We start from the raw sequence: 25,402 nt of genomic DNA on the forward strand, positions 1-25,402 counted from the left end.
ACCAAAGCTGCCCCAGTCCTTTCAGGGCTGCAGCCAGAGTCCATTGCTGATGGCAGACCAGCAGCAGGCAGATGGGGCTCGGTGGGTGAACATGTAACAGATGCAGTCTTTCCAGGAAGGAAAAACCTCACTGCCTCCAGCTGCCTCCTTCCCCTGAGGTTTGGTGGCTTCTTGTCCATGCACAGTGAATGCTGAGGGAATGCTGCCCTCCCATCCCACCCATAGCTGGTGAGCAACAGCAAATGCTGGTCTTAGGAGTCTCTGTGAGAACACCAGGCAGAGTCAGGGCATTGGATGTCCTGTGATGATCCCGACCATCACGCTGTTAGTGCAGCCCCCAAAACATATTTAGGCTGTGCCAACTTTCAGGCAAAGCCTGGCTCCAGCTCATGGATGGCTTTGTCCAGGGAGGTGGTTCCAGGAAATGTGAAGGGGTAGAAGAGGAGGGTAGCTCTAGGAACATGAGTCACACTGTGCCACTTGCCTTGAAAATGGGCCCTGGCCCATTTTAGCTCTTAGGATTGACTGAGCCCCATAATTGCTAGTGACAGAGGGCCAGGATATGTGTAGAAATATCTGTAGAAAGATCACAAGGGAAGGCAAATGAGCCTCATCCCTTGACTCGGCCAGCCAGGCTAGGTCACTCAATGACATTAAATTGCTCAAAAAGAGAAGTAATGGCTTTTAAATGATGCTTCCTACAGTAATTCCTCCTTTGCCTTCTACAGGGAAATATTCGGGGCAGCTGGTGTTGTAGCTCCATCTACCAGGAAGCAACAAGTCAGGCTCCACTGTCAGTCACAGATGGTGTAATTAATTCTTCTAGGTAGTGTAATTAGTCCATCCTATCAGCTACGTATTTTCTCAGTCAAAATTATGCTAAAGCTAATAATACATAAAACACAGAAAACAAAAAGAAACCCAAAAAAAGGGGAAGCGATAATGGGAGGAGAAGGGATTAGCACAAAATTTACCAGTGTATAATTTTTTCTTGTTGTACATTTCCTCTTCCCTTCAGCTTCAAACACAATTCAGAACAACTGGTGAATGTAGTGAGCAGAATGAATACAAATTGGCTTACTTTAAATAGCAGCATGTAGGACTTAGCCAAAGTCTGCTTTCAGATGCTGAGGCGAGATAAGGCACAGATCCTGCAATGAACTCTGGGCAGGCGTTGTCAGGGCTGGGCTCCTGCACCGTGCTCTGCCCCAAAGTTTGGGGGGTAGGAAGGCAGTGTGCCCACTGCCCGTGTGTGCTCCTCTTTGACTGGGGTCCCAGCAGGGCACACCTGATGGCAGGGCTGTATGGAAACCGGGGTGTAACTCTCCTGCAACACAGTGCGGGGTGCATTGGCTGTCTCTGCTTCTAAGCAAAGAAGCAGCGGTCACAGATTTGGAAATTGGTCCCCAAAGCAGGGAAGGGTGGGTTACCTGGGACAGTACCCATAAGAGAGGTATCATGTCCATGCATGGGTGGGGGGACTGGAGCTCAGAAGACCCTTGTGGACTGTTTCCTTTCTAGCTCAGATGCTAGTGCAGAACAGTCCTCTCAGATCCCCAAAATGTAGCTGCTGGAGTAATTTCCTTGGGTCTCAGATTTGAGGGTTGATCCTAGAGAGAGGGAAAACAAAAACTGCTAGGTGAAACCTTCCTCTACCTTGACATGAATTGTTTGCCCAGAGATTGGGCAGGCATGGGGAGGAGGTGATAAGTGGCCTGAGCTAACTGGAAAAGGAGCCTGTGGGGCTCTGCAATGAGCTCTGCTGTTTTCTTGTCACCCTGACCCCCTCTGAGCTGTTTTGGCTCCCCAGGTTGCCCAAAGCATCCCGTGGACTTGCTGTAGCCAGAAGGGGAGAGGATGGAGGGTGATTGTGAGGGGGGACAGGGATGGTGTAGCGCAGCTAGGGAGGACTTCTCGGTGAGCAGGACATGTCTGGCTCTCTGTGGTGGGAAGGAGGGCAGTGAGTGATTTTGCTAAAAAAACTGGTGCTGAGAACATGAAGCTATTTTGGGCAAATAAGAAGATTCAAAGCAAACTGCACGAGTCAGTCTTAGTAATGAGAGACTTCTGAGCATGGTCAATTTCTGTAATCACTTCTGTGTGAGCTCTCCAGAGCTGGGCAAGCTCACGAAGGTCCTGTGTAGCTCCAGCCCAGAGACCATCACATGTTGCCTTGGAGCATCCTGTGATGCAGAGCTCCAGACCTGGGGTGGCCCTAGGAGCCCGATGCCCCATGGTGCCTGGGTGCCTCAGCCTCACTGCTGAGTGACCCCATAGCAAAAGGAGAGAGGGAGCTGGCTGAGTCCCTGTGAGTGCTGAGAGCCTGTTTCCCTGGAGATAGAGCTATCTCTTTCTAAGAGTGGATTTAGCCCAGATGGGAAAAAATTGCTGAGCGGGAACAAAGTCCTTTTTTTAGAGCTTGAGGAGGCACAGCCTTCCCTAGTGCTGACCCTCAAGTCTCTGAGAGCACCCTCTCCTTTGGGAAGAGGTGGTGAAGCAGCCTGGCTATTCTCCCTGATCCTAAGCCTGCCACCAGCAGGAAAGGCTGCAGCATAGTGTGTCCTGGGGGAGGGTACAAGGCTCTGGCTCTGGCTCTGGCCCTGGATGGGGCCAGTCCTCTGGGCAGCTCTTGGCGTCATGCCTTCCAACCCTCCCAGTGGCTTCAGTTCAACCAGCTGAAAATCAGCTATGGTAGTGCTCACTTGTCATTCCTCAGTGGGCATGGTGAGAACTGCCTCATGGCTACCCTTTGACAGAGCACTTTGTGCTGCCTGGTGCGAAGCAGATTCAGGGTAAGCTCATGCACTGCAAATGACAAAGCCTTTGGTCACAGATGAGTTGGTGCTGAGCTTTCAACATGCACATGAGCCCACGGACCTGCAGTGTGGCTCGAGAGAGCTGAATGTGTCCCTCACCCCATGAGAAGTGTTCCCAGGAAGCTTTCCCAGGAAGGCTGAAGTGCAGAAGGGACTTTGCTCCTCACGAACTTTGTCCTTCAGAAGCTCAAGCAGCTTCAGGCATTGCATCTTTCTCTTAATCTCCCTGACAATTTAGTTTCTGTCTTTCTCATCTCCTTTTGCTTCAGCATCTCTCCTAACACCCCCCCATCCATCCGTCTGTCTTGTTGCTAGGTGAAAAACTTGGAGCAGCAGCCGTGGAAGCTGACTCATGGCCCATACATGGGAAATTGAGTATTGTGAGCTTCTGCTGAGCCCCACTGCTCTGGTGGGCTGCAATTGCCCTGAGCACCTCACCTGGAACCCCCACCCATGCACCCTCACTGCTCCTTGGCCTTGGGGTGCCCTCTAGCCTCAGCCTTACTCTGAGCCTGAGCTGTGCAGTGAGCAGCAGAGCTTTGATGAATCTCGCCGTTTCCTGGACTGACCTTGGACTTGATTTGTGGTTGTAAGGTGACTGCTGTACTGGCTTTGCTCAGGTGCTGTGCCTGTGTTGGTGATGGTGTGGTCCTGCAGCGCCCAGCTTTTCTTGCTTTTCCTTGTGGAGCAGCCTGCCCCTTCTGCTCCCTGAGAACCTAAAGGGTCTTGCATCAGGGACCTCCCCCAAATGCGGCACTTTCCTCTTCTCCATCACAAATACTTTTCAAGGCATTATTGAAAAGAGCAGTGGTATTTTTGGCTTTCCTTACGCCACTGCAAGAGCGTTCAAAGTGTGGCTATAAGGAAATGGCTGCTTAGCTTCTTCCTAGAGACCAAAATCTCAGTATAGCTATGAGCCTCATACTAATTTTCTGGCAATCTTGATGTTCTTGCTAATTCTGAGTTGCCATCCTCTGCTAGTGACCTGGAAACCTTCTGCAGCAACAAGGGTGATGTTTCATCTTGGACCATGTTTCTTGTACAACACGGTGGTGCAAGGCAGTGAATACAAGGGACCAGGAAGAGATGGGACTTGGGCACTGTGATGCTGAATGTTTCCCAGGAGAAATATACAAGGTGGAGTGTGGGGGGATCATAGCCAGTAAAAATGGTATGTAAAACTCTTCAGATTTTTCTTCAGAGATGAAATTATGCAGCAATTTATAGTGTCCATGATGATCTTTGTTCACATTGTTAAAGAAGACCTGATCATCTATTAGCTTAGCATGGCAATGTTTCTTTTTGGTACATAATGACAGGCATTTAGGGTGCTGTATCTGTTCAGGTTTCACATATCTCTAGAAGACTGGTGTGACAACTAACCACCAGCTCTGGAGCTGTCAGCCTGGCTTACACAGGCTATTGGAAGGGATGCAGGAGCATATAGCTCTCCATTATAGCTTTCCACTCCTGCTTCTGATCTCATCTGAGTACTAAGGGTACTTCAAATTCATACTCTTAAATCTTCCTAGAGTGCAAGACCAAAGGCTTGATTTGGAGGCAGGTTAATTTGGCAGAATAATTACTGTTCTCAGTATCATGAGAGAAGCAAATGATTTATGTGTGTAATTTTGGGGTTTTGTCCTGACTACTCATTGCACAGGACAGGAGCTCATTACATGCTGTTGAAGCAGCCTGGGCAGGACTTGGAGAGATTTGCACGAAGATCAAAGAATTGACTGTTTTAGGGTTTTGCCCCTGGGAAGAGCAGTGCTAAAGTGACGAGAGTATATTGGCTCCCACTGCATAGTGACTGGGATAGAGCACCGAGAGTAAGACCAGAGAGGAGGTTGATTGAGGGAGGAAGGGCAGTCCACTGTCAGCATACCTAGAGATCTTCACTTGGGTGTGTTGCACTGTATGGTCTCTTCTTTCCCACACGCAGTTCTCCTGTTGGGGTCTGTGGTGTGTCCTCATACATTGACTGTGGCTTTGAAAATGGACCAGACCTTAACTGTTGGTCAGCTCTGTAGGTGAGAACAGGATCTGTTCCTTGCTCTGAAAAAGGACATTAATTTGGCTCTTCCATGAGGTGCAGTATCGGGCTGTATTACATTTTACATAATAAAATGAAGTCTGTTTCTTCTCTTATGTGTATAGTATGCTGTTTGAAATAGTAGATATTTTTAATGTTTCAATAGCTTTTTATTAAAGGAAAATGGAAATGGAAACCACATTTCTTAAATGAATTTTATCTCTATAGCAGTTCCAGCGATTCAGATCTGTGTCAGTGCCAGTTTATTGCAGTCTATTTTCTCCTCAGTGAGCATCTGCTTAACAGTTCAGTGCAGATACAGACAGATAGGAACATTCCAGCACGCACCTAAGTCCACCCTGGGGCATGGTAGAAGTTACTTAGGGTACTAATTTGTCTTTTTAAAGCAAAAATATTTTGGTCAAGCAAGATTTTTTGTCCACTGAACAGGTTAAAATTGTCTTGGAATAACAGAAAGCGAGGATTGTGTGCTCTCCCTCCCACTGTTTCCTTAACTTATTTTCCCCTAGAAGCAGTATTTAAGCAAGCTGTTGCATAAAATTTATATTAATCTTTGTATGCTTTACCCTGATCTACATAGCATTCATTGGTCTTGTGTTGTAATGTAACCTAAGTGCTATGACCTGTTATGACAAGTTGCAGAGCAGAAAGCCATGAAGCTCCCCCAGCTCATGTTTTTTCCCTTCCTTCTCCTCTCCACTGACTGCAGGATTCAGGTTTTTTTAAGGTTTATTCACTTTCAGGTCAAGAAATGGATCTTATTATCAGGTAGAAAATAAGTACAAGATTGAAAGCAAAGTGCTCTTGTCTGTGTTTATGGAATTGTTTAAGAAATACCATTTTGGCTAAGCAGAGCATGGAAACAGATATAATTATCCATGCTATCTAGACTGGAAAGACTGCTGCGAGGGAGGAGGAGGATGGCTTCCTGCTCCAGTAAAGGCAGGGCGGTTTCCCACAGTGGAAGAACTGCCCTTGCTGCTTAGCGGTGCTCAGTTGGCCACAGACTCATGGAGCAAAATGAGGGCAAGGTTTTTTAAACAATAAAGCACAAAACAAGAGTCTTCTGTTCTTACCTTTATGCTCCTTAAAGAAATAAACTTCTTTTTGAAATGTTCCTCTATCAACAGGCTTTGTTGGAGCAGTGATCCTGGAAGGAAGGATCTGGTTGTAAGGGTCTTGCTGCAGGGTTGGGACATTACTTGAAGGGTCCTCCCCGGTCACTGGGCTCAGTCTCTCACTCACTCCTTCATACAGGCACACAGGTAGGTACTTGCTGATGGTGATGGTTTTTTTGGCATGCCTGTGCATGACTACACTACCTATAGGGGTGCTTGCAGAGCTGGAGCCTGTGTACTTGGTGGGGGAACAGGGATGTGTCCAGAGCAAATGGACCCTTTTGCTTTCAAACAAACAAGAATTGTTTTGTCAAATAAATAGTTCAGACTTTCAACTGAAAAAATGCATGATTAAATGTGCTACAGATAGAAGATTTCAGAGTAATTTTCAGGATTCCTATTGCTGTGTCATGATCTCATCTCAATGAAGGGAGCTGGCTGTTGTCTCCCATGAGAGGCCATTGCAGGGACACAGCATTATTTCTGCCAGCAGGAGGTCTGGCTATGGGAGCTGCATGATGAGGCAGGGGAAAATCACATGGGTGGCTTTGGGACAGTGCTTGGCAGCCCTAAGAACAGCCAAACCAAGTACCTTGGTTTTGATTTTTTCCTCCCTAAGCCTTATCTTACTTTGTAATTTTTGTTCCTTATACTTGTCACAGCAGGGGGAAGCAACAGGGACTTTATTCAGTTGTGTCTCTTCCTGTCAGACAAGTGAGATACCTATGCCACTACAGCCCCTGACCTTGTAGGGGTTCTTTGAAGTCGCCATTCTCTGGCTTCTGATGGAATATTGCCTTAGCATTGCCCACACTGCTGGCTGCGGCTTTAGGCACACAAGAGACCTGGAAAGACTGCCACCCGCTTCTCTGCCAAAGGTGTGGTACGACTGTCTGCAAGAGCAATTAGGCTAGAAATCCCTCTGGACAGGGCAATCACTGATGAAGATAGAGTAGGGTCCCCACAGATGAGGAGGGACCCTTAGGGCATGTGTTTTGGGCACAGTGATCCCTCTGGGAGCTGGTGGCTGGCTCTCCTCTGTGTGCTCCAAAAAGCTTTGAGGAGAAAAAGTAATTTCATCTGCAGAGCCTTTAGATAGCACTCACCCCACACTGACTTGTAGTGGGAGACTGATGTAGGGAGAGGCTCCCATGGGAGATGTGTGGAAGCCCAGCCTCCAAGCATCTCCGGCTGAAACACCCACAGCAAGAAGAGTCTTTTAGCTCCTCATGTCCCTGTGACCTTGGTTTGGCACAGAGTGAATACAAAGCGAGGAGCAGCTTAGTGCTCAGAAGTGTAGCTAGCTAACTACAGCTGTCTTAGATCACCCTTCCCCGAGATCTACAGATTGCAAGGCAGGAATGGGGGTGGGGGGATAGGATTTAGTCAGCCGACGAGCCCGGCTTCTATGTCTCTTTTAAGAAAGTGGATTTATTGGTATTAAACATGTCTCTCTTAATGTGGGTGATTTAAAATGGAAATTGCCTTTGAAAGGGGATTTCCTATTAACTAGCTGAGAAAGAAAAATAGGATAATACCATCATCCCTATACTGGGTCCATAGATGAGATGCTGGAACAGAATTATTTGGTTAACTGCTGCTTCTTCAGAAATTGTAGCTTCTCTGTAAGAGCGAGACTTGCTCAAACTCCTCTGTGAGGAATGGTTGTATAGATGCTTCCATAAAGTTATTTTTATGGAAAAAGCAGCAATTTTACTGAGTCCTTTGGGCTTCAGGTAAGAAAACAATAAATACTAATTCTGAGAGCAGGTTCAGGAATGTGTCCAGCTCTTCCAAGTGTTATATTTGAGGCCAGATGGAGACAGAGACACTAGAAGACTGGAATGAGTATTCACTTTTGTTACCATGCAGTTAATGCCAGTCAAAGCTTGGATTAGTTAATGATTTTAGTAAGAAAAATAAAGCCTTGTCTATACCAAATTTGCACTAGTTTAGTTCAGGTTGGCCCAGTTATCAATTTAATTAAGTCTATGCAGCCTCTTTATGTGGAAGGATTGATTTACTTAATCTGAACCCTTTCAGTTAGCTTTGGTTAAAATACATCTGTACAAGGGCATGACTGTACAGCCAATGGAGATGGAGGTGGACAGACCAAATCCACAATTCCTATCAGCAAACTAGTGCACATGGCTGATTAATGGCAGAGCAATGCCACATTGGCATCATTATATGCCACAATTAGGATTTTCTAATGTCAGTGTACTATATCATGGTGCAGTGCAGACATGCCCTGTCAAACCTAGCAATCAATTTGGAAACCAACATTCTTCCTCAAGTCCCTCAGTCAGGACAAAAGGCAATGTGCATTGGAAAGAAGTGGCCTTTAAGTCTTCTGTCCCCAGATGGTCAACTTGGAACAAACCATGGAGGTGATCCCAGCCCCTAATGGTGATGCACCTGGTAAAAACAGCATGCCCTTTAGCTATTGGGGCTGCCCTCATACGGCCACACACGCCAGGCTGATGGTGCCAGCATGCAAGCCCCTGAGCTCAGCCTTCTCCTGGGGTGGTTTCTGAGATTGCCCAAGGCAGCCTGGGAAGCCCCTTTCTCAGCTGTGCTGAGTGAAGACAGCAGTTGGCTCATCCTGAAATCTCCACCAGCTCTAAACTCAGCTGACTGCAGGTAGCAAGGCCAAGTTCAATTTCTCCTGAGTGCCACGAGTGCCTTCCAAGAGTTTACTGCCTCTCATTTGCTCACAGTATCTGCTTAACAACTCCAAGGGAGTGAAGCATAGACACGACCTTCTGTTTCCAGCTTCCTTGTACAGGAAGTTATGTGATTGTGAGACAAGGAATTTGGTGTTTGGAAGCCACTAGTGCTGGTCCCAGGAGGTGCTGTGACCAGCACCTGAAGAAAAGCAAAAGAGACAGAATAAAGAGCAGCAAACAGTCACTTGTGGATCTTGCTGCTGTGTATTTGTTTCCTGCTTATCGTGCTTTACAGCCCCTGAAGAGCTTGTTCCAAAAGTGCCCAACTGGGGTCTGCCTGCCCTGTGGCTCTGGTGGCTGGTTGAACCACTGTCCTCCCCAGGATGATCATGTCATTGCATCTGCTGAAGGTTTGCAAGAACAAGGTGTGTTTCCAAAGGCAGATAAAAACATTTTGCTTCATTTGAAAGATTGGGGTGAGGCTGGAGGAGATACTCTGTGTTGCAACAATACTGTTGAGCGGAAGGAGGATTTAGGGCAGGTAGTGGGCACTTGAATAATTTGTCTTGGTCTGATGAGAGGGAGCTGACCTTTAGTATGTTGCATAGAATTGTAACTTAGGTTGGAAATGGCAGGAGTGCCTGGGATGGTGCTCTTGGTTGATGAGGGAAGAGAAGAGGATGGATCTGAGTGGAGCTGAGCTATGGCTGGATGGAAGAGATGCTAAGAGACAAAATGGTGTCAGGCTCATAAGCTTTGGAGTGGGTTTGCAATGGGTTGCTGTGATCTGCCATGGTTGGTTGCTTGGAGGATTCATGTTGCTTGGCAACCCTGTTGTCACCATTCAGATGCAATATCCAAGGAGGGGACAATTTGGTGAATGTTCACTGGGAGGAGAAGGGGGAGCTGGGGGACGAGGGTGGGTACAATAATCACAGTGGAGATAGGGAGCTGGTGAGCATCTTGATGCTGTGCAGGGATGTGGGCAAAGCAGGTGATGAGGAGGATGGGCACCCTGTCTTGGTACTGACCAGGGTTTTGAAGAGATACATGGGACGTGAGGGTGTGGGGATTCTGGAGCAGGCTTCCTCATGACCTTGTGAAGGCATGCTGGTAAACAAGGGGGCTGTCCTTCCAGCCAACATGGTCTTTCTCAGAATTTTGGGCTCAAAGACCCTGTGGAGCATACTTCCATGCTTCTGCAGGAATTGGCTGAGGACAAGGAGGGCAGTGGGAGAGATTGCCCAGACAGGCTGTGCAGTCTTCATCCTTGGATATTTTCAAGACTCATCTGGTTAAAAACCTAAGCAACCTGTTCTGATCTCACAACTGACCTTGTTTTGCGCAGGAGATTGGACTAGAGCCTCCTGAGGTCCCTCCGAGCCTGAATTATCCTGTGATCCCATGACTGCTGGCTGGTGAGGAGGGGCTGCTGTTACTTTGTCGCTGTGCTGTAAGATGCCCACAGGCTTCAGGTCAATACAGCGTCTATGCAGTTCCCTTTGCAGCCATCAAGAGAAGTTTGAAAATAAAAATGTCACAGATGCAATGACAGTCAGATATGTAGTTAATATCAAAACCAGTTGTTCCTATTCACCCCCTCGAAGGAGATTGTACTTCTTTGATTGCAACACACAGAGGCACCAAGCAGTTCTGAACTCTGTCAGATTTCAAAAGAAAGAGCAGATTTTTAAGGAGACAGTCCTTTCTGATGAAAACTCTGAAAGTGGTCTTTTGAGCAGTAACTCCAGAGGACATTTATCATCTGTACATATACAAGATGCCTGCTATCATACAACTTGAGGCCTATTATATGACCTGAGATTGTGTGATTAGTTATCTCAGTTCTGTGCAGTAGAGCTACTGGTAGAGAAGAATAATGCAAATCCTGGTGACAGTTTGGGGGGATGGGGCTGTCACCAGCCTGGTATTGCTCTTCTGTGTCCTGGGAAGTTACCCAGTATCAGTGGTCTCATCATGCTGTTTCCATTAAGCAAAGAAAGCGTACAACTCAGTGTATTTTTTGGTGAGCCTGTTTATTTACAGCTAGTGTGCCTAAGGACTTGTTTCCTGGATTACTGTAGAGGCAGATGATCCATAACCAGTTTCCCTGCTCACTGCCTTACCAGTCAGGAGATACCTAAGTCTGCTCCATGTCAGCACCGTGTTCAAGTGCACCAGGGTCTCTCACGTAAGCTGTCCTTTCAGATCACTGGGTTTTGAAGCAGTGGTATCCTGTCTAGTGGAGATCTACTCAATACTAGCCTGCCTCAAGCATCTGATGACCAGAATGGTCCATCTGTGTCTAGTGCCCTCTACCACGTATGACCATTTCAGATGGGGATTCCTGCAGCCACTTGCACAGTCCTCCTCACTTCTTCCTTGAAGATTTACATGTTTAGAATAATGACAGTTGAAGTCAGACTTTCTCTGTAGCTGTTATGGTCCCCTAGTCTTTCTTCAGTATGCTCAGAAAGGAAAAATACTCAGCTTGCATTTTTGGGGGAAAAAGATTGAGGGAGACAGTGGGAATTGCCTGAGGAACAGAGAATAGGTTGAACTCAGCTGTTAACTTTATGTTACCTGGATGCCTGCACCCAGCCACCATCATCTTATCCTTTTGCATGTTTTTTGTCAGGGATCCTATGATGTGGGCTGCTGGCTTTTCTTCTGGTCTTTTCCAGGCCTTTTCCAGAATCCTATATATTCTCAGCTCTGGGACCCAGTATATCTGGACAAAGAGAAAAAGCAATTCTGGCCCTATTGTTTTTGAGGAGATACTTAGATTTTTTTTTCCCACCTGCAAGTGACTAACAGATTCCTGCCTCCCTGCTGTAGACCATCAGTTCTGGGAGACAGGGAATAACACTCCTATGGGTCCATGCTGTTCTGTGCATCTGGGAAGGCCAGCAGCTGCAGCAGCAGGTGCTTGTATGCATGTGAAGATCTTCTGAGTTGCTGTGCCGTGAATTTGCACATGTCCAAGACTGTCAGCATGCAGCCTTTAAGGCCAAGGGTGCAGAGGGACAGCTGTCAGCCTCTGTCGATGGGTAGCAGCCACAGTTCATCACTGAGGCTGTCATAGGAGGGGTAGGCACTGTCATGGTGTTCACTTTTTATCCCATCGTGATATGCCCCATGTCACTGCACCCCTTGTAGTGTCCCAGAGGGAGTACTAACAGTTTGAGTCAAAGAAATTCTCCAGCTGCTGGGCCCATGGCTCTACAAATTGTCAACCTGAAGTGATAGCTCACCAAATGAAGAAAAAGAGGTCCTATGCCATTATAACATAGGGACTATGTTATATGATGGTTGAATAGGATGTTTGACCTACTCTGTGGGCATTAATGCAGGCAATATTGGGTGTGTGCTGGATGCCTGCATATTCAGAAGTTCTCTTTGTCATCTTGGCCAGGTCAGGCTTTTTTTCTGTCTGTGGACAATAACTTTTTTAGCACACTGCCACCAACCTGCATTCCGAATGACGCAGCTTATCCTAATTCTTGCATCTCTTTCTGGCCATATCTTGCCATCATGGACATTGCACTAGGCCTTCAGATCCTGTTGACTTGTCATAATGTGCATGTTCAGTGACTACCTGTAACAGCATCCCAGGGTTTGCTGACATTTCTGTAGCCTGTTCTGGACACCACAAGACAGGTCAACAAGGAGCCGTTTCATCAACACTGGATTTGCTGAAATCAAATCTACCTTTGCTCAGCCCAACCACGTCACCAGCATTGGGTGACTCCTGGTAGGTAAAGGTCTCATGTTGTCCAAACGCTTCTGGAACTGTGTCGGACTTGGTGCTGTGACCACTGCCCTGCGGAGCCTGTTCCAGTGCCCAGACACCCTCTGGGTGAAAAACCTTTTCCTGATATGATACCTTAATGACTCCTGACATAAAGTCATAGCTTTGCCAAATATTGATCTCTTCATTACCCTCTCCCAGCATCTCTCTTCTCTCTGCAACCCCTGAGCTGCCACAAGGAACAATGTAACTGAAACACAGACCCTCTCTAATGTTTCTGAAGACAAAAATATCTGGGAAGGGTGGCATGGGTGATACGTCTCTCCCTGTGCTTTTATTTCATTAGGTTGTCGATTGTCCCTTGTGTTGTCTGTGCCACTGAGATGGTGTCCTCTGCAGAGGCTGTGCTACAACAACAAAGCTGTTAGGCAAAAGATAGGGGCCTAAGAAAGTTGAGTCATGCAAGAGACACCAGTTTATGATAAAAAAATATACAATTCCTTCAGGTAGCATGAAAACACATGGCTGTCCTTGGCCTATGGTAAGCGCATGATCAACAAGGGCACAACAGCCTGCAGGTTCCCTTGTTGTCAGCACGAGACAGCCTGGTAGCCCATCAAGTCCAGGGTGCTGACTCCTGACTGACATAGGGGCTGAAGCAGAGGTGTCCAGCTGCTCTTTTGCCAGGGGAACAAGCCGTAACTCCACAGGAGTTTTATGTAGTTGCACTTAAAAGGCACAACAAATGACAAATGTCCTTGTTGTAATAGAACAGAATACAGTCACAGATTTCCCTCTACTCAGGCAAACCTATCTACAAGGCCCAGAGGAAGCCAAGATTTTCACTGTGAGCTGCTTTAAGCTGTCCTTCCAATAAATATTGCCTTGCTGTAATGCCCAGCCTCTGTCCTTGGGCTGGGAAAGTTGCCAGAGTGTGGCCAAAGCTCTAGGTGGACATTTTCTCAAGATGATGAGGCAAGAGGGACAGAACAACGTGTGCTTTCTGAATTCAGTGCTTAATAAGGAGTAAGGAAAAGGCCTACTCCATGCACAGGAAGGGTTCATATTTTACATTTTCCCAGTGCCAGGGCATAGAAACACAAACAACACTTGAATCCTGGAAGTAACATGGCAGGGAAAGGACATACTTACAGACTTGCTGGAGGATGGAGGCTGGTCAGCTGAAGGTAGCCCTGGCTCTGAGTTCATAACCACTGTTAAAGTGAAACAGAACTCCTATTTGAGTAAGGCCTGGTCTTAGGATCAGGTTTACAGCTGATGTATGGAAAAAAAAGAGCATGAAACATTTTGTAGGTAGTGCATGCCATCAAGATGCTGAGGTTTGAGTTTGGGTCAGACGTAACATGAGAGCAAAAATGGACTGCTGAGCTTCAAAGCTGTTGAGACAAATGCCTCCATTTCAGTTTGATGGTAGATTAAAAGATGCAGCTGAAGTGTATCAGAGGTGTTTTGCTTATTGCCTCTTCCTAGATGTCTAAGTAAAGGAGAAACGAAGGTGGCAGTTTTCTTTAGAATATAGAGTAATCTGACAGAAATCTTAATGTTTCTTCCAGCCAGAGGGCTGAATTATTGAGTCAGCTGGCTCACTTGGAAACAGCTCAAGCAAAAGAAATCTATCTCCACTTGCATAAAGTAATTTGCCAAGGGTAGGTCTCTTTTTTCAGGAAGGTGGGGTGGTGATGGAGCAGCAGGATAACCTCAGTTGCTGTAGGTAGATATTCTCTCCCAGGACTGTGAATGTTCAGGCTTAGCACATGCTTTTCCATCTTTTCAGTTAATGACACTACTAAATAAATGGGCAGAGGAGCAGGTGACCCTGATGCTGCTGGCTCTCAGCTGACCATGGACACCGTGATTTTCAGAGCTACTTTTAATCTCATTAACATCTCTCTTCTGTTTGCCCCCGTGCAAAGAGCTATCTTGGAAGACCACAACAGCATGCTAACAGAGCTCATTTTTCACTTTAAAATGTGTCTAAAGAAAACATTTGTCTTAAATTAGATGGTCAATGCAAATGTACAATAAATGTTGTAGGGAGCACCTAACTCAAACCCAGTGAGAACATCTCCAGCTCATAGGCTCTTAGCTTGCTGGTGAAATCACTCTTACTTCTGTTTCAAGGAATGCTTTCAGGCTTTTTTTTTTTTTTTTTGTGTTAGAAAGGTGATCCACTTTTCTAATGTCATGCTGCTCCTTTTTCAGAATCCTTGTCAGTATGAATAGTATTTTCCTTCTCTACCATTTCTTCCCCTGCACCCTTTTGGTAAGTTATTTGTAATACCATCTGCTTCACCTGAAGGAGAAATGAGATGAACAGAGAGTGACTCGGTGCTGTTATCAGCCCTGAACTTTTCTGAACAAAAGCAGGGGCTGTTAGGATGTTGTGAACTATGGGATTTTCAGAACTGTGCCAACAGGGAGCCCAGCTGGTGACACTAACCAATGCCTTCTCTTTGCCACATCGACATTAAAGTGAATCGCTTCGCTGCATATACCCCCTCTGTATGTACTTGTGTGTAATAAATGGTGTCACAAGTTCTGACAGAGCTTGCAGGTGAAGGAGGGCATAGGAGGGGGGTGGGATTTTGTCTTTGCTTTGTGTACATTGTTTCCCTGTGTTAAGGATTGAAAAGAATCCGTGGAGAAAAGATAGGAACTATGTGTTTGGAAGGAAGAAAGTAGTGATGCTTTGGTGACAGTATTTTTATGTCATAAGGTGTTTAAACAAAAAAATATATTCTTTAGGAGAAAAACAAATATTTGTGTACACTGCTGCTGTTAGATTTGGCCTCAGCAGTGGCATGTATATTTTTAAGAGTGAAGGATTTATTTTTTACCCGCAGTAACTTAATGTTCCAAGTGAGTTTATAATAGCACTGATTAACTGGTAGCATTTAGTTTGAGTGAAATAGCAGCTCTGATGTCTCTCTGTACTCTTCTTTGCTCCAGACACTTTTATCTTGGAGTTTGGAGCTATTTAACTTTACTTATTCTTTTCATAGGAGATGGTTCATGTTGTAGCAATGTCCCATTGAACAAGCATTAAGGATTTGAAGCTGCATAAGTGAAGTTAAGGTATTCTGGGTAGCCTTAAGAAATCTGTGGAATAGCAAGTAAAAAGCTGGAAATGTCCCATTGTTTTGTCTGGAAGCCATCGAAATGGAGTAGGGCTTACCTGCCGCTTCACTAGCATGTAGTGAAAGAAAAAAGTTCTTCTGTGTAAGAAAAATAAATGTGCTTATTTATGACAGCACCAATGCCGTAGAACTTTGACCCAACTGTAGCACACAGAGCAAAGAAGTGGCACATTATTAACTATTGTCTTATCTACAACAAAGCAAGTTAAAAGGTGGAAAGCCAGGGAACTTAAGTGACTGAAACTTAATGCCCTGTATATTTGTAGTGGACAGTTTCCCTTTTAATACTGGGAGCTGGGAAGCTAAGTTTCTTGGCATGTGACTAGTTGAGCTTTTGCCTTTATATGGATATTGTGTTAAAGATGAGACCATCTAGGTAGAGCGGATCCCTGAGGGTGTTTGCAGCAGCTCTCAGTAGCATGAGCAGTAAACTAGATAATTGGTGTGTTGGTTCTCATCCAATAATAATTTATTTCCTGGGAGCAACTTCAAAGCTTAATCCTAGAATTAAATCCCCTATTCCTCCTTGGGATTTTAATTTAGTTTTGAATGCTCTGATGGATTGTCTGCTAGAACATTAAAGACAGCTTTCAGACATAAGGGTGATTTTTCTGGCTGCTGTATGCCCTGTATGGAGAATAGGTGAATGCAGGTACCTTCCTGAAGAAACTCTTCTTTAGCTTTTCATCACGATAAGCTGGCAAAAGCCATACTTTATCTCTTACTGAAAGCGGTTTTTCAGTTTCCTTTAAACCATGAAGGCAATCTGCCTAATCCATTTTGCAGCTCTTCCAGTGAAGAGAGTCATTACTTGAATCTGGAGAGAACCAATAAGATTTTCATCAACCAGAAAGTTGATTTTAGAAAAAAACCCCCAGATAATCTGTTTGTCTTGTTAGAGTTAGAACAGGATGGAGATGACTGCCGGGAGGGTTGTAGTTTCCCATTCATTCAAGTGTGTCAGGAAACTGTATCTTGTTAAGACCAGTGAGATGGGACAAAATCTCCAGCCACTGGAATGATCTTTGCACCCCAGAGGAGGAGGAGAAAGGCACCTTCCTCAGAGTGATGCAAGGCAGTGAGTGCTTCAGCCTTTCCTTTCTGCTTCTGAATGGCAGGGTAAAAGGGATGGCGTCTATGGCTAATGTTTGTACTGTGCTTTGATGAAATACAATGATATTTACTATTTATTATTAGATAGATGTGCTGCCTTTTGACAGATAGGTTCTTCAGTCTGGGTGTGCTATAGGTAGAAGAGCCATATATCATCTTAGAAAAGTGACAGTGTCAGTTTGAAATCCTGTCTGTACTTCTGCAGTTCAAAAACAACACATTTCCATTTGAAAGAACAAACTCCACCATTTCTTAGTTTAATGTGCTTGTATTTCATACATAAATGACCATCCAGGAAAACCAATTTCAGTGAGCCTGACATTCCATACTCAAAAGAATAAAACAAGTCTATAAAGACACAGAGAAAGCTATTTCTCCTTTAATCTGCTTCACATTGTCTTTGATTCTGCATGACAAAAAACCAGTCTTCTAGTTGTTAGGATTTCTGGGGGCAGACTGACCATGGCAGAGACAGTAGGGGATGCTGCAATTTTTGCAATGTAAAATGATGAGAGCTCAGCTAAGTGTCCTGGTATGACAGCTGAGAGAACATGTGTAACACTTCAAAGCAACCGCAACAGTGTTCACAATTCCCTTCTGCTGGGCTGCTAGCAGGATGAACGTCCTCCAAGTAGCAAGCAAAGTGATCCTTGTGCCCAGGTGTCTTTGCAAAAGACTGATGAGATCTCCCCATCCAATGGCTTCTGGCTCAATCCTGCTCTAGCATCTCTTGGTCCTGAACCATGTGCAAAAGAAAGGAAAAAAGGTTTCATGCCAAAATTTAGCTGAGTCCTTCAGCCACATGGTTGTGCCACTGTCAGGTTTGTATGCTTGTTTCTCCATTTGCTTTCCCTTTAATCAGCTGATAAAATGTCTTCATGCTGTTCTTTATGCATCATGACATGACATCCTTGTTTGTGAACCTGTGTGGCCAATGTTATGGTGATCTTCCAAAACTGACACAGGCCTGGTATCTGAACACCAGGACATGGGCAGAGATGTATTTGGCCACTTTATAATCAGACTGGCTGAGTAGAGCAGGGCACAGAGCACTGTATAAAAACAGCTGGAGTCTTGGTTACCATGCTCTGCAGGCCATGTGCAAAAACCCAAAGGAACGCTACTATGAGAAACCTTTTTATGGTGTGAATTATCCAGAACAATTGATCCATTTCATTGATTATAAGAAATTGCTTTTCATAGACATGGCTTTTCTTCTACTAATGCAAGCATGTCTGTGTTTGAACAGAGGACCTATGAAGGGGCAGTCTTTTCCCTTAGTTGCAGACCCCATTTATCTAGGGCCCTGGAAATAGGCTCTGATTTTTTGAAGTCAGAGGGGCATTTACTGAGGGTTAAAGCTACTGTAGGTCCTTTGGTCCCTGTCAGAGCTGGCAGAGGCTATTCTGTGGTGGCAGAATGGCTCTCCTGGATTGCATCCTCCCCAACATCATCACTGCCACATCCAGCCCTGGTCGCTTTTGATATAAGAACTTTAATCCACATTCTTTTATCTTAGGCAGGTCAAGAATAATATAGCCCTTAATTTATAGTGAACATGGACCCATTTAAAATAAATCCCTCAATTTGTCTTACAAATAACATTTAAGTGTTTTTGAATTGAAGAGATGTTTGAAAAACCATTTCCTATCAGAGAAGCTATTTGTTTCATTTTATGCAGTTCATTCATCTTAGTTGATTGGAGAAAAAATAGAAGCCTACCCCAGCTAGTGAGAGTAAACCCTGGCACAGTACTATGCTGCTGCAGATTTTGCAACATTTTTTATTTGGAGCTAACCTCCACACACATTATTTACAATAACTATTACATCTTAATATACAAATAATTTGGGGATTAGATGCTGTGCAAAATCTCAAGAAGATAATTCTGAAGCAATTGGCATTTTTATGTGCCTGACTTCAAATTTGTAATTGAGCCTGATTTCTTTGGTCAAGGGGAACGCACCAATTTTGTCTGAAAAAAGTGATGAATTGGGCACTCAGGCCCCTAATCACTATAGGGAACTTAGCCCTTATGATTTATTTAAGAGAGAATTATAAATATACATATGTATTATGTTTATGTAAGATGTGCATAGACATCTATCAAGTAGAAAGGCAACTAGTCTCATCCTTAAAAGTGAACAAGACTTTCATGTACCATGTAACCGTGGAGTTGTGTAGTTTTATAAAGAAAAATAGCTCATGAATTCCTTCATCTTACGATCACAGAGAATTATAACCTTAAATATTGCTGACTTGCTTAAAATGACTGCAGCCCCTTGTCAGAAATTGTTCCTAAGATACTTCTTAACCCTCCATTTCGTGTTTCTAAGTAATATGCTGGATAAAAACCACTCCCTCTCTTTTTGTCAAGCTCCTTGTCCGCTTGTTTCATCCAAAAGAATGCAGGAGGACTTGCACAGTCATAGTTTATCCCTTCTTGCCATACAGAAAGGAAAAAACATCCCTTGGCCAAATCATGTCTGCTATTCCTGTATCACTATTATCAGTGAAAGGAATGGCAAAGTCAAATGACTAATCTCTTCAGCTATTAGCAGCTTCTCTATGCAAGTATCACTCTACAGTTCTTTCCTCCAACTGTTCTGAGATAATTTCAGATTACTTTAGGCTTTGGCTAATATGTCTTCCATTTTTACTGAAATTAGAATGAAAAATATCATAGTCACTTTTTTTTAAGCATGCCTAAAAATGTTAGGAAAATCATTCTAACAGAAGAACAGCCCTTACCAGCACCCTCAGGAAGATCCTGGCTGTCAAAATGAAAATACTGCTGTCTCCTCTTGTCAAAGAGCTCAAGCACAGTTTGGTATTGCTTGTGGTCACTGCAGCTACATGAAAAATATCACTGTACACACCCTACACATGGAAACAGAAATTCATTCAAGTTCCAGATGGCATATTGATATGTGTGCACGCAGTGCTGCGGCCACATTACTGTCCATAACCTTCCCTACAGACCAGCAAACTCTATTTGGACCATGAGGTACCAACTGATGCAGGACCTGGGGGTTAAGAGAAAGTCCAGAGCTGCTGTGGTTCTTTTAGGAGGCTTTCCTCCCTCAGAAACCTTGGCCATATGCATGTTTTGCCCTGCAAATACATACCTGGAACAAAGGCCCAGCACTGAGTGCTTGTCTGCTTGCTGGAACACAATTTTTGGCATGTGGGATCCAGCCCTCCTTGCCTGTCTTTTGAGCAGTACGTTTCTCACTGCTCCTGGACATAGAGCATGCTAGAAAGGCCCAGGCAACTGTGTTTTCCTTAGAGAGTGCTTTCAGTGAGAGGGATGCAAAGGCTGGACAATGCAGTCTGCATCAGCACTGAAGCAGAGCGTGTGATGTTTGGCCTGGGGTCTGATTTCCTGCAGGACAAATGTAGCTGGCAGGGATGCATGGGGAGGGCTTTCCTCACTGCTCTTGTTCCTAGGGGTCACCAAGGACCATCTGAGCTCTTCCAAATCTCCTACCAACACTCAGACATTGGCAGGGTGGGCATTTGCAACCCTGGAGTGACTACATGTCCTGAAGGCTGCATTTGACACTTCCACCTGGAAGTGGTCTGTTCTGTTACCTACTCTGGCTTTTCATGGTAGGGGGTATGACTTACCCTAGGACTGTTCCCTAGTGCTGAGGAGGGTAGGTGGGCATGCTCTGCTCAGGCCACCCATGGCACAGGAGGGGACAGGGACGGATCTGTGACCACAGAGTGGATTGCCCTGCCGGGGCGAGGCTGAGAGCACCATGGGCAGCAAGGGTCCAGGCATCCATGGGCAGGGCAGGATGAGGATGAAGACACGTGTTCCTTTCTGTTCAGGCTGATTTCACGTTGCTTAGCTTCCAAGGGGCTCTGAGAATAGCAATTAAAACACCGGGCTTAATTGTGGAGTATCCAATTTGGATATTAGCGTTATCTCTGCTCTCACTGCTTTCTTTTCGTTCGGATCCAATTCTGCTGCCTGCCTGCTGGCTGGGTGCCTGTTCCTTTCTTCTCGTTATTACTATTTTATGGTTATTCTTAATTTTTTTTTTTTTTAGAAGCATTATTTCACTCGGTTGCTTCCAAACGCGCGGGTCGCGGTCCGAGAGGACGCCGGACCCAGGGAGCCCCGGGTGGTCCCCGCGGGGCTGCGGCGGCGGCTCGGCCCGGCCCCGGCCGCAGTGCCGGCCCCAGCCCCGGCTCGACCGGAGGCACAGGTGCCGCCCGGGCATGGGCTCCCCCTTCGCCCCCGCCGAAGGCCGAGACCTGCTCCCTCCGGCAGCGGGCAGGGGTTGGTCTCCCGTTGCTCGTACCGTCCTTCCTCCTCCTTCTCCTCTCCCCCCGTTTCCCCCACTGCTCACTCGAACAGCTTCCCCTCCCCACCCCTTGATATTTCCCCCCTCCCCACCATTTTCCGCGAGTATATTTAATTATTACTAATTATTAAGCTGCTTTATTAATTCACCTTTCCATGCTTTCCCCACCTCCGGGAAGCGTTCTCGGAGCTTTTATATTGCAGAGAATTTTTTTAAAAAACCGTATTTTTAGGGTGATGCTCTGAGCACTTCCCCCTCCCCGCCCCGCATCTCCCACCCGGGCAGTACCAGAGAAGAGAATGAAGAACTTGAGCATGTCTGAGGCGGATCAGCCTTGCAGGCAGAGAGGGGGGCAGTAGATACTCAGAGCAGCCCGAGTGCTTGAAGCAGGATTTGCTGGTATGTATGTGGGTCTGGATTTTATGACAGCTCTAAGTGTGAATCTTTTTCCGAGCGAGATGGGAGGGAAAAAAAAATAAATACCTACGGCTTCATTAAATAAATGCCTGCATAGCTGTAAGCCCTGTCCGGCTGTGCTGGAGGTGGTGGTGGTGGGGACACTCCCAGCCATCCACCCACCCCTAGAAAAAAAAAAAAGCGCCCAAGCAAAGCCCGGAGAGCCGAGGGTTGTGTTGCCGGGGGCGAAGGAGGCGGGGGGCGCGTAGTGCAGGCCGGCCCCGTGGCAGGTGAAGCAGCCCCCCGCGCCCCCCACCCCCGTGGCGGTGCGTGTGCGTGTGTGTGCGCCCGGCGCGCCCCGCGCTGCCCGTGGAGCCGAGCGCGGCGGGCAGCGGTGCCGGCAGCACTGCAGAGGGGTGGGCACGGCCCTCGCCAGCCCTCGGGGGCTGGGCCCGGGGGTGGGCGAAATGCTGTGCGTGCATGGGGAGGGGGCCGCGGGGGGGGGGAGTCGCTTTCTCTCCGCGATTCACATCGCGCCCGCTTTCCCGTCTCGTATGCATGCCTATCCCGGGAATGGTGTAGTCAGCCCGTAACTGAATTATTTATAGACTCGTGCCAGCTGTTTTTTTTTTTTTTTTTAATTTTTTTTTAAATTCCGCTTGTGTGCACTATTGGGAAATGCGTTTTGCCTTCCTTTCTTCTCAATATATTAATGTCTTTGTTGGGGAGCAGTTTTTATCCCCTTCAGATCCCTCTAATACAAAATTGATGCTTATTTTTCCCTTCAGGAAGGGGACGCTTTGAGGATAATCATGCTTCGCAGAAGAACGGCACCGACCTCCAGTTGCATTAAACACAACCTCCTCCACTAGGGCTCCAGGAAAAAAAAAAGAAAAAAGAGAATAATTATAAGAATAATCATTAAAAAGGCGAAAGGAATGCTTACTCTGGAACCTGCATTTGACGATCCTCACCACTTGCGCTGAATATCCTCTGAAGTGATTCTCTCCAGCTTTTGAATTTGCACCGCTTCAAGACGCAAGATTGCCACAAAGAAACCTCTATTTTTTTTTTACAGCCAAATAGGATTGTTTTTTAACTCATTCCCCCACGTTTGCCCCCGACCCTTATTCTTCTTATGTGGATATGCAAGCAAGAAGAGGAGACTGGACATTCCCAACATGCTCTCTCCCTTGATCTCTCCGTCTAGAGGTTCTGCTTCTACAAACCAAGGTAGGGAAATTCCTGTTTCTGTGGTTTTGCTTGCAGCTCATTTTGGTACACGGGTTTGCCCAGGGAAGATCACTCACGGTAGAACAAAAGGTTTAGAGATGCTGCTTTTAGAAGCAGATACAAGGAAAAAAACCCCACATTCACCAGACATGTTGATTCCCTCTTGGCTCATCAAATAGGACATGAAGAGAAGGCAAAAGGGTTTGAGTTAGATACCACGTTGTGAACTGGGGGAAAGTCCCTTGTGATTTTTTTTTTGGGGGGGTGGGCAGGTGGGGTCGGGGGAGACACGGGAGGAGGAACACGGGTTTGGAAAGGGGTGAAAACGAAAATAATTTTCATCCATCCACCCGCAAAATTGCCTCCTCCTTTTCACTGGTCCAGCGGCTCCTTGCCATGCTTTGATGTGAAAGCAGAGCTCGTTAGGAACAACAGGATGTAGAAACCCGCTTGTTGCCGAGGAGGGTGGTGCATTACTGAAAACCCACGCCGGTCTCTCGATCGTGAGCGGCCTAACGCAGGGGCCGGGGCCGGGGCCCGGGGGGTGGCCGGGGCCGCCCCTGGCACCGCGGCAGGAGCCCGCCCAGCGCCGGGGCGAGTGCGCCTGCTTGCGTGGAGGTGGAGGGCTATTTTAAGTCCAAGCACGTCAAGCGACTTAGCCTGAACCTACGAGGCGCTGTATTCAGGCAACTTCACGTGTTTTAATTTATCCCCGTCCCCCTGGTGCTATGAGCGGGCATCGTGGCCCCTCTCCGCCGCGCCCCATCCTTCCCCCCGCCATCCACCGCGCCTTGCACCCCGTGTCCCCACGCAGGCAGCCCCTTCCCCAGCCCACTCGGGAGGGATGCAAAATGGCTATCGTGCCGCTCGGCTGTAGATACGCGAGAGATACCGGTGCATCCCGACCGTAACGTGACATGTGAGTCTTTCCGTAAGATGGTGGCAAGACAAAGGGAGAGGAGGCACCGGGGGGTGCGGGAGCGCCGGGCACAAGGTGTTGAACGTCTCGGGGTTATTTTAAGCCTCAGCCCATGCCCGCCGCGCCGCTTCGCCCGTCACGCGTGGGTCTGCGCGCCCCCACGCCGGGAGAGGCGGGGGCAGGGGTGAGCTGCTGCACAGCCCCCCTGGGGGCGGACCCCCACCACCCTTACCCGCATCGCCAGCCCCCCGCCCAGGCTCCCCCCGAGCCGCCTCTCCCTTCCCGACCGGAAGCCTGGCAGTGGGCGGGGGGCGGCAAGAGGAGCGAGGGGCGCACCCCACAGCAGAGGGAGGAGAAAGGGGGGGTCACCCTCCAGCCCTGCTGTGGGGTGAGGCAGCCTTGAGGCACCCTCAGCCCTTGAGGCATCCGGAGCATGCTGAGGCCGGGGCGCGCCTTTCCCACCGCCTCCTTTGCCTGCGTCCTTCCAGTAGCTCCTTGCCACATTTCTGAGGGGGTTTTGTCGGCCTATTGTTAAAAACCAGGAGCGGTTCCGCGTGAAGGGGTTGAGAGCCACCTTTCCTGACATATTCTGGCTATGCTTCTATAAATATCTAAGGCTTCCCAGGGTTTATCCGCGCCTGGATCCTCCCTGCTTGAGCTCTCCCTCCCTCGCCGCAAGTGGGAGTAGAAAGTTTACCTGTGCGGGGAGGAGGGCGTGTGGGAGCCTTTCCCCCGTTTTCCGAAGGAATTTCTCAGGCCTCGCAGATCCCGGATCTACCGAGGACCCCAGCACCGAACGGTTGGGGGATTGTAGCCCCTTTCATCGGCTGTCATTTACCCCTGAGAGCCCCTAAAAGCGCAAGCCCCGGGGGGGGGGGGGGAAGTGCACGGAAAGGGGAGGGTGGGCTCAGCCCCTGCCCCTCTGCCCGCTGCTCTGGGTTTTGCAGGCACATGGGACGGGGAGAAGGTTTTTTGCGGGCACAGAGGGGAAGGTTTCCGCGGGTGCCTGTCCGGGGTGGCAGCCCTTGGCAGCGGGGCCAGGCTGCCTGCTCCCCTGGAGAGCAGAGCCCAGCCCTGCCTGCCCGCTGCTTGCCACAGCCGCTAGTCCTGCCAGCAGGGCACCCTGCCCCAGCGGGTGCCGCATCCCTGCCACAGCCCTTCCTAGCCATGACCAGGGCCAGGTTTGTGCAGAGGTGGCCAGGGCAGGTGGGACTTGAGGAGGGGTCTTAAAGCTTTGATGCTCAGCCGTGGGGGCCGGGAGCACCGGCCCACATCCTCACTCCTCTTTACTGCCTAGTCTCTCTTGCTGCTACCTTTATCTGTGACTTTTCCTCATCTTCTCTGCAAGCTCCAGTATGGGCAAAAGGAGGTGCCCACTAACATTGCTTTCCCCACCGTCAAGCACAGGTACCTCAGGCTTTGCAAGCAGTGTGTGGAGGCAGCTGATCCCTCCTGAGCTGCCCCTTGGGCAGGCAGGGAGGGCTGGGTATGCAACACTTCCCGCTCATGGGGTGCTGTCCCACTCCCCAAGGCCTTGGAGAGCAGAGCAGGAACACAGCATCCTGCTGTATTGGCTGACCTGGTGTGCCCCAGCTGCAGCTCTGTAGAGAGCAGCAGTTTGTGTGTGGGTGCAGGGTGCTCTGCAAGAGGGGAGGTGTGGGTATGGGCGATTTTCAAGTGCTCACCCACGCCACCCCAAAGCAGCAGCGTGGGTATGTCGCCTCCGTATATCCTGCTTTGCTTTCATACCTCACCACACCAGTCCTGGGTGGAGGTCTCAGAGGGTTGGGACACGATGGAACAGGTTGAGGGCAGAGTCAGGAAACAGCCTGGGGGTGGTGAGATCTGCTTCAGCTT

At 47.6% G+C, this 25,402-nt stretch overlaps 1 protein-coding gene across 4 annotated transcripts in view; it reads left to right on the top strand.

Moving 5' to 3' along the window:
• The first annotated feature begins 6,078 nt into the window (after positions 1-6,078).
• GRIN2B (glutamate ionotropic receptor NMDA type subunit 2B) overlaps positions 6,079-25,402 on the top strand; it is a 241,102-nt gene continuing 221,778 nt past the window's right edge. The window contains exons 1-2 of one of the 4 annotated variants that reach the window (XM_042050518.1): positions 6,079-6,137; positions 22,182-22,626. The gene's annotated coding sequence lies outside the window, so the exon portion shown is untranslated. Of the gene's footprint in view, positions 6,138-21,308; positions 21,397-21,790; positions 21,866-22,181; positions 22,627-25,402 lie in introns of those variants that run through there. The other 3 variants (XM_042050517.1, XM_042050519.1, XM_042050520.1) reach the window with 3 other exon arrangements.

This window comes from Corvus kubaryi, unplaced genomic scaffold, assembly GCF_017639235.1.
Source record: "Corvus kubaryi isolate FWS band 111438036 unplaced genomic scaffold, C.kubaryi_AGA036_p1.0 74, whole genome shotgun sequence".
NCBI classification, from domain to species: domain Eukaryota; kingdom Metazoa; phylum Chordata; class Aves; order Passeriformes; family Corvidae; genus Corvus; species Corvus kubaryi.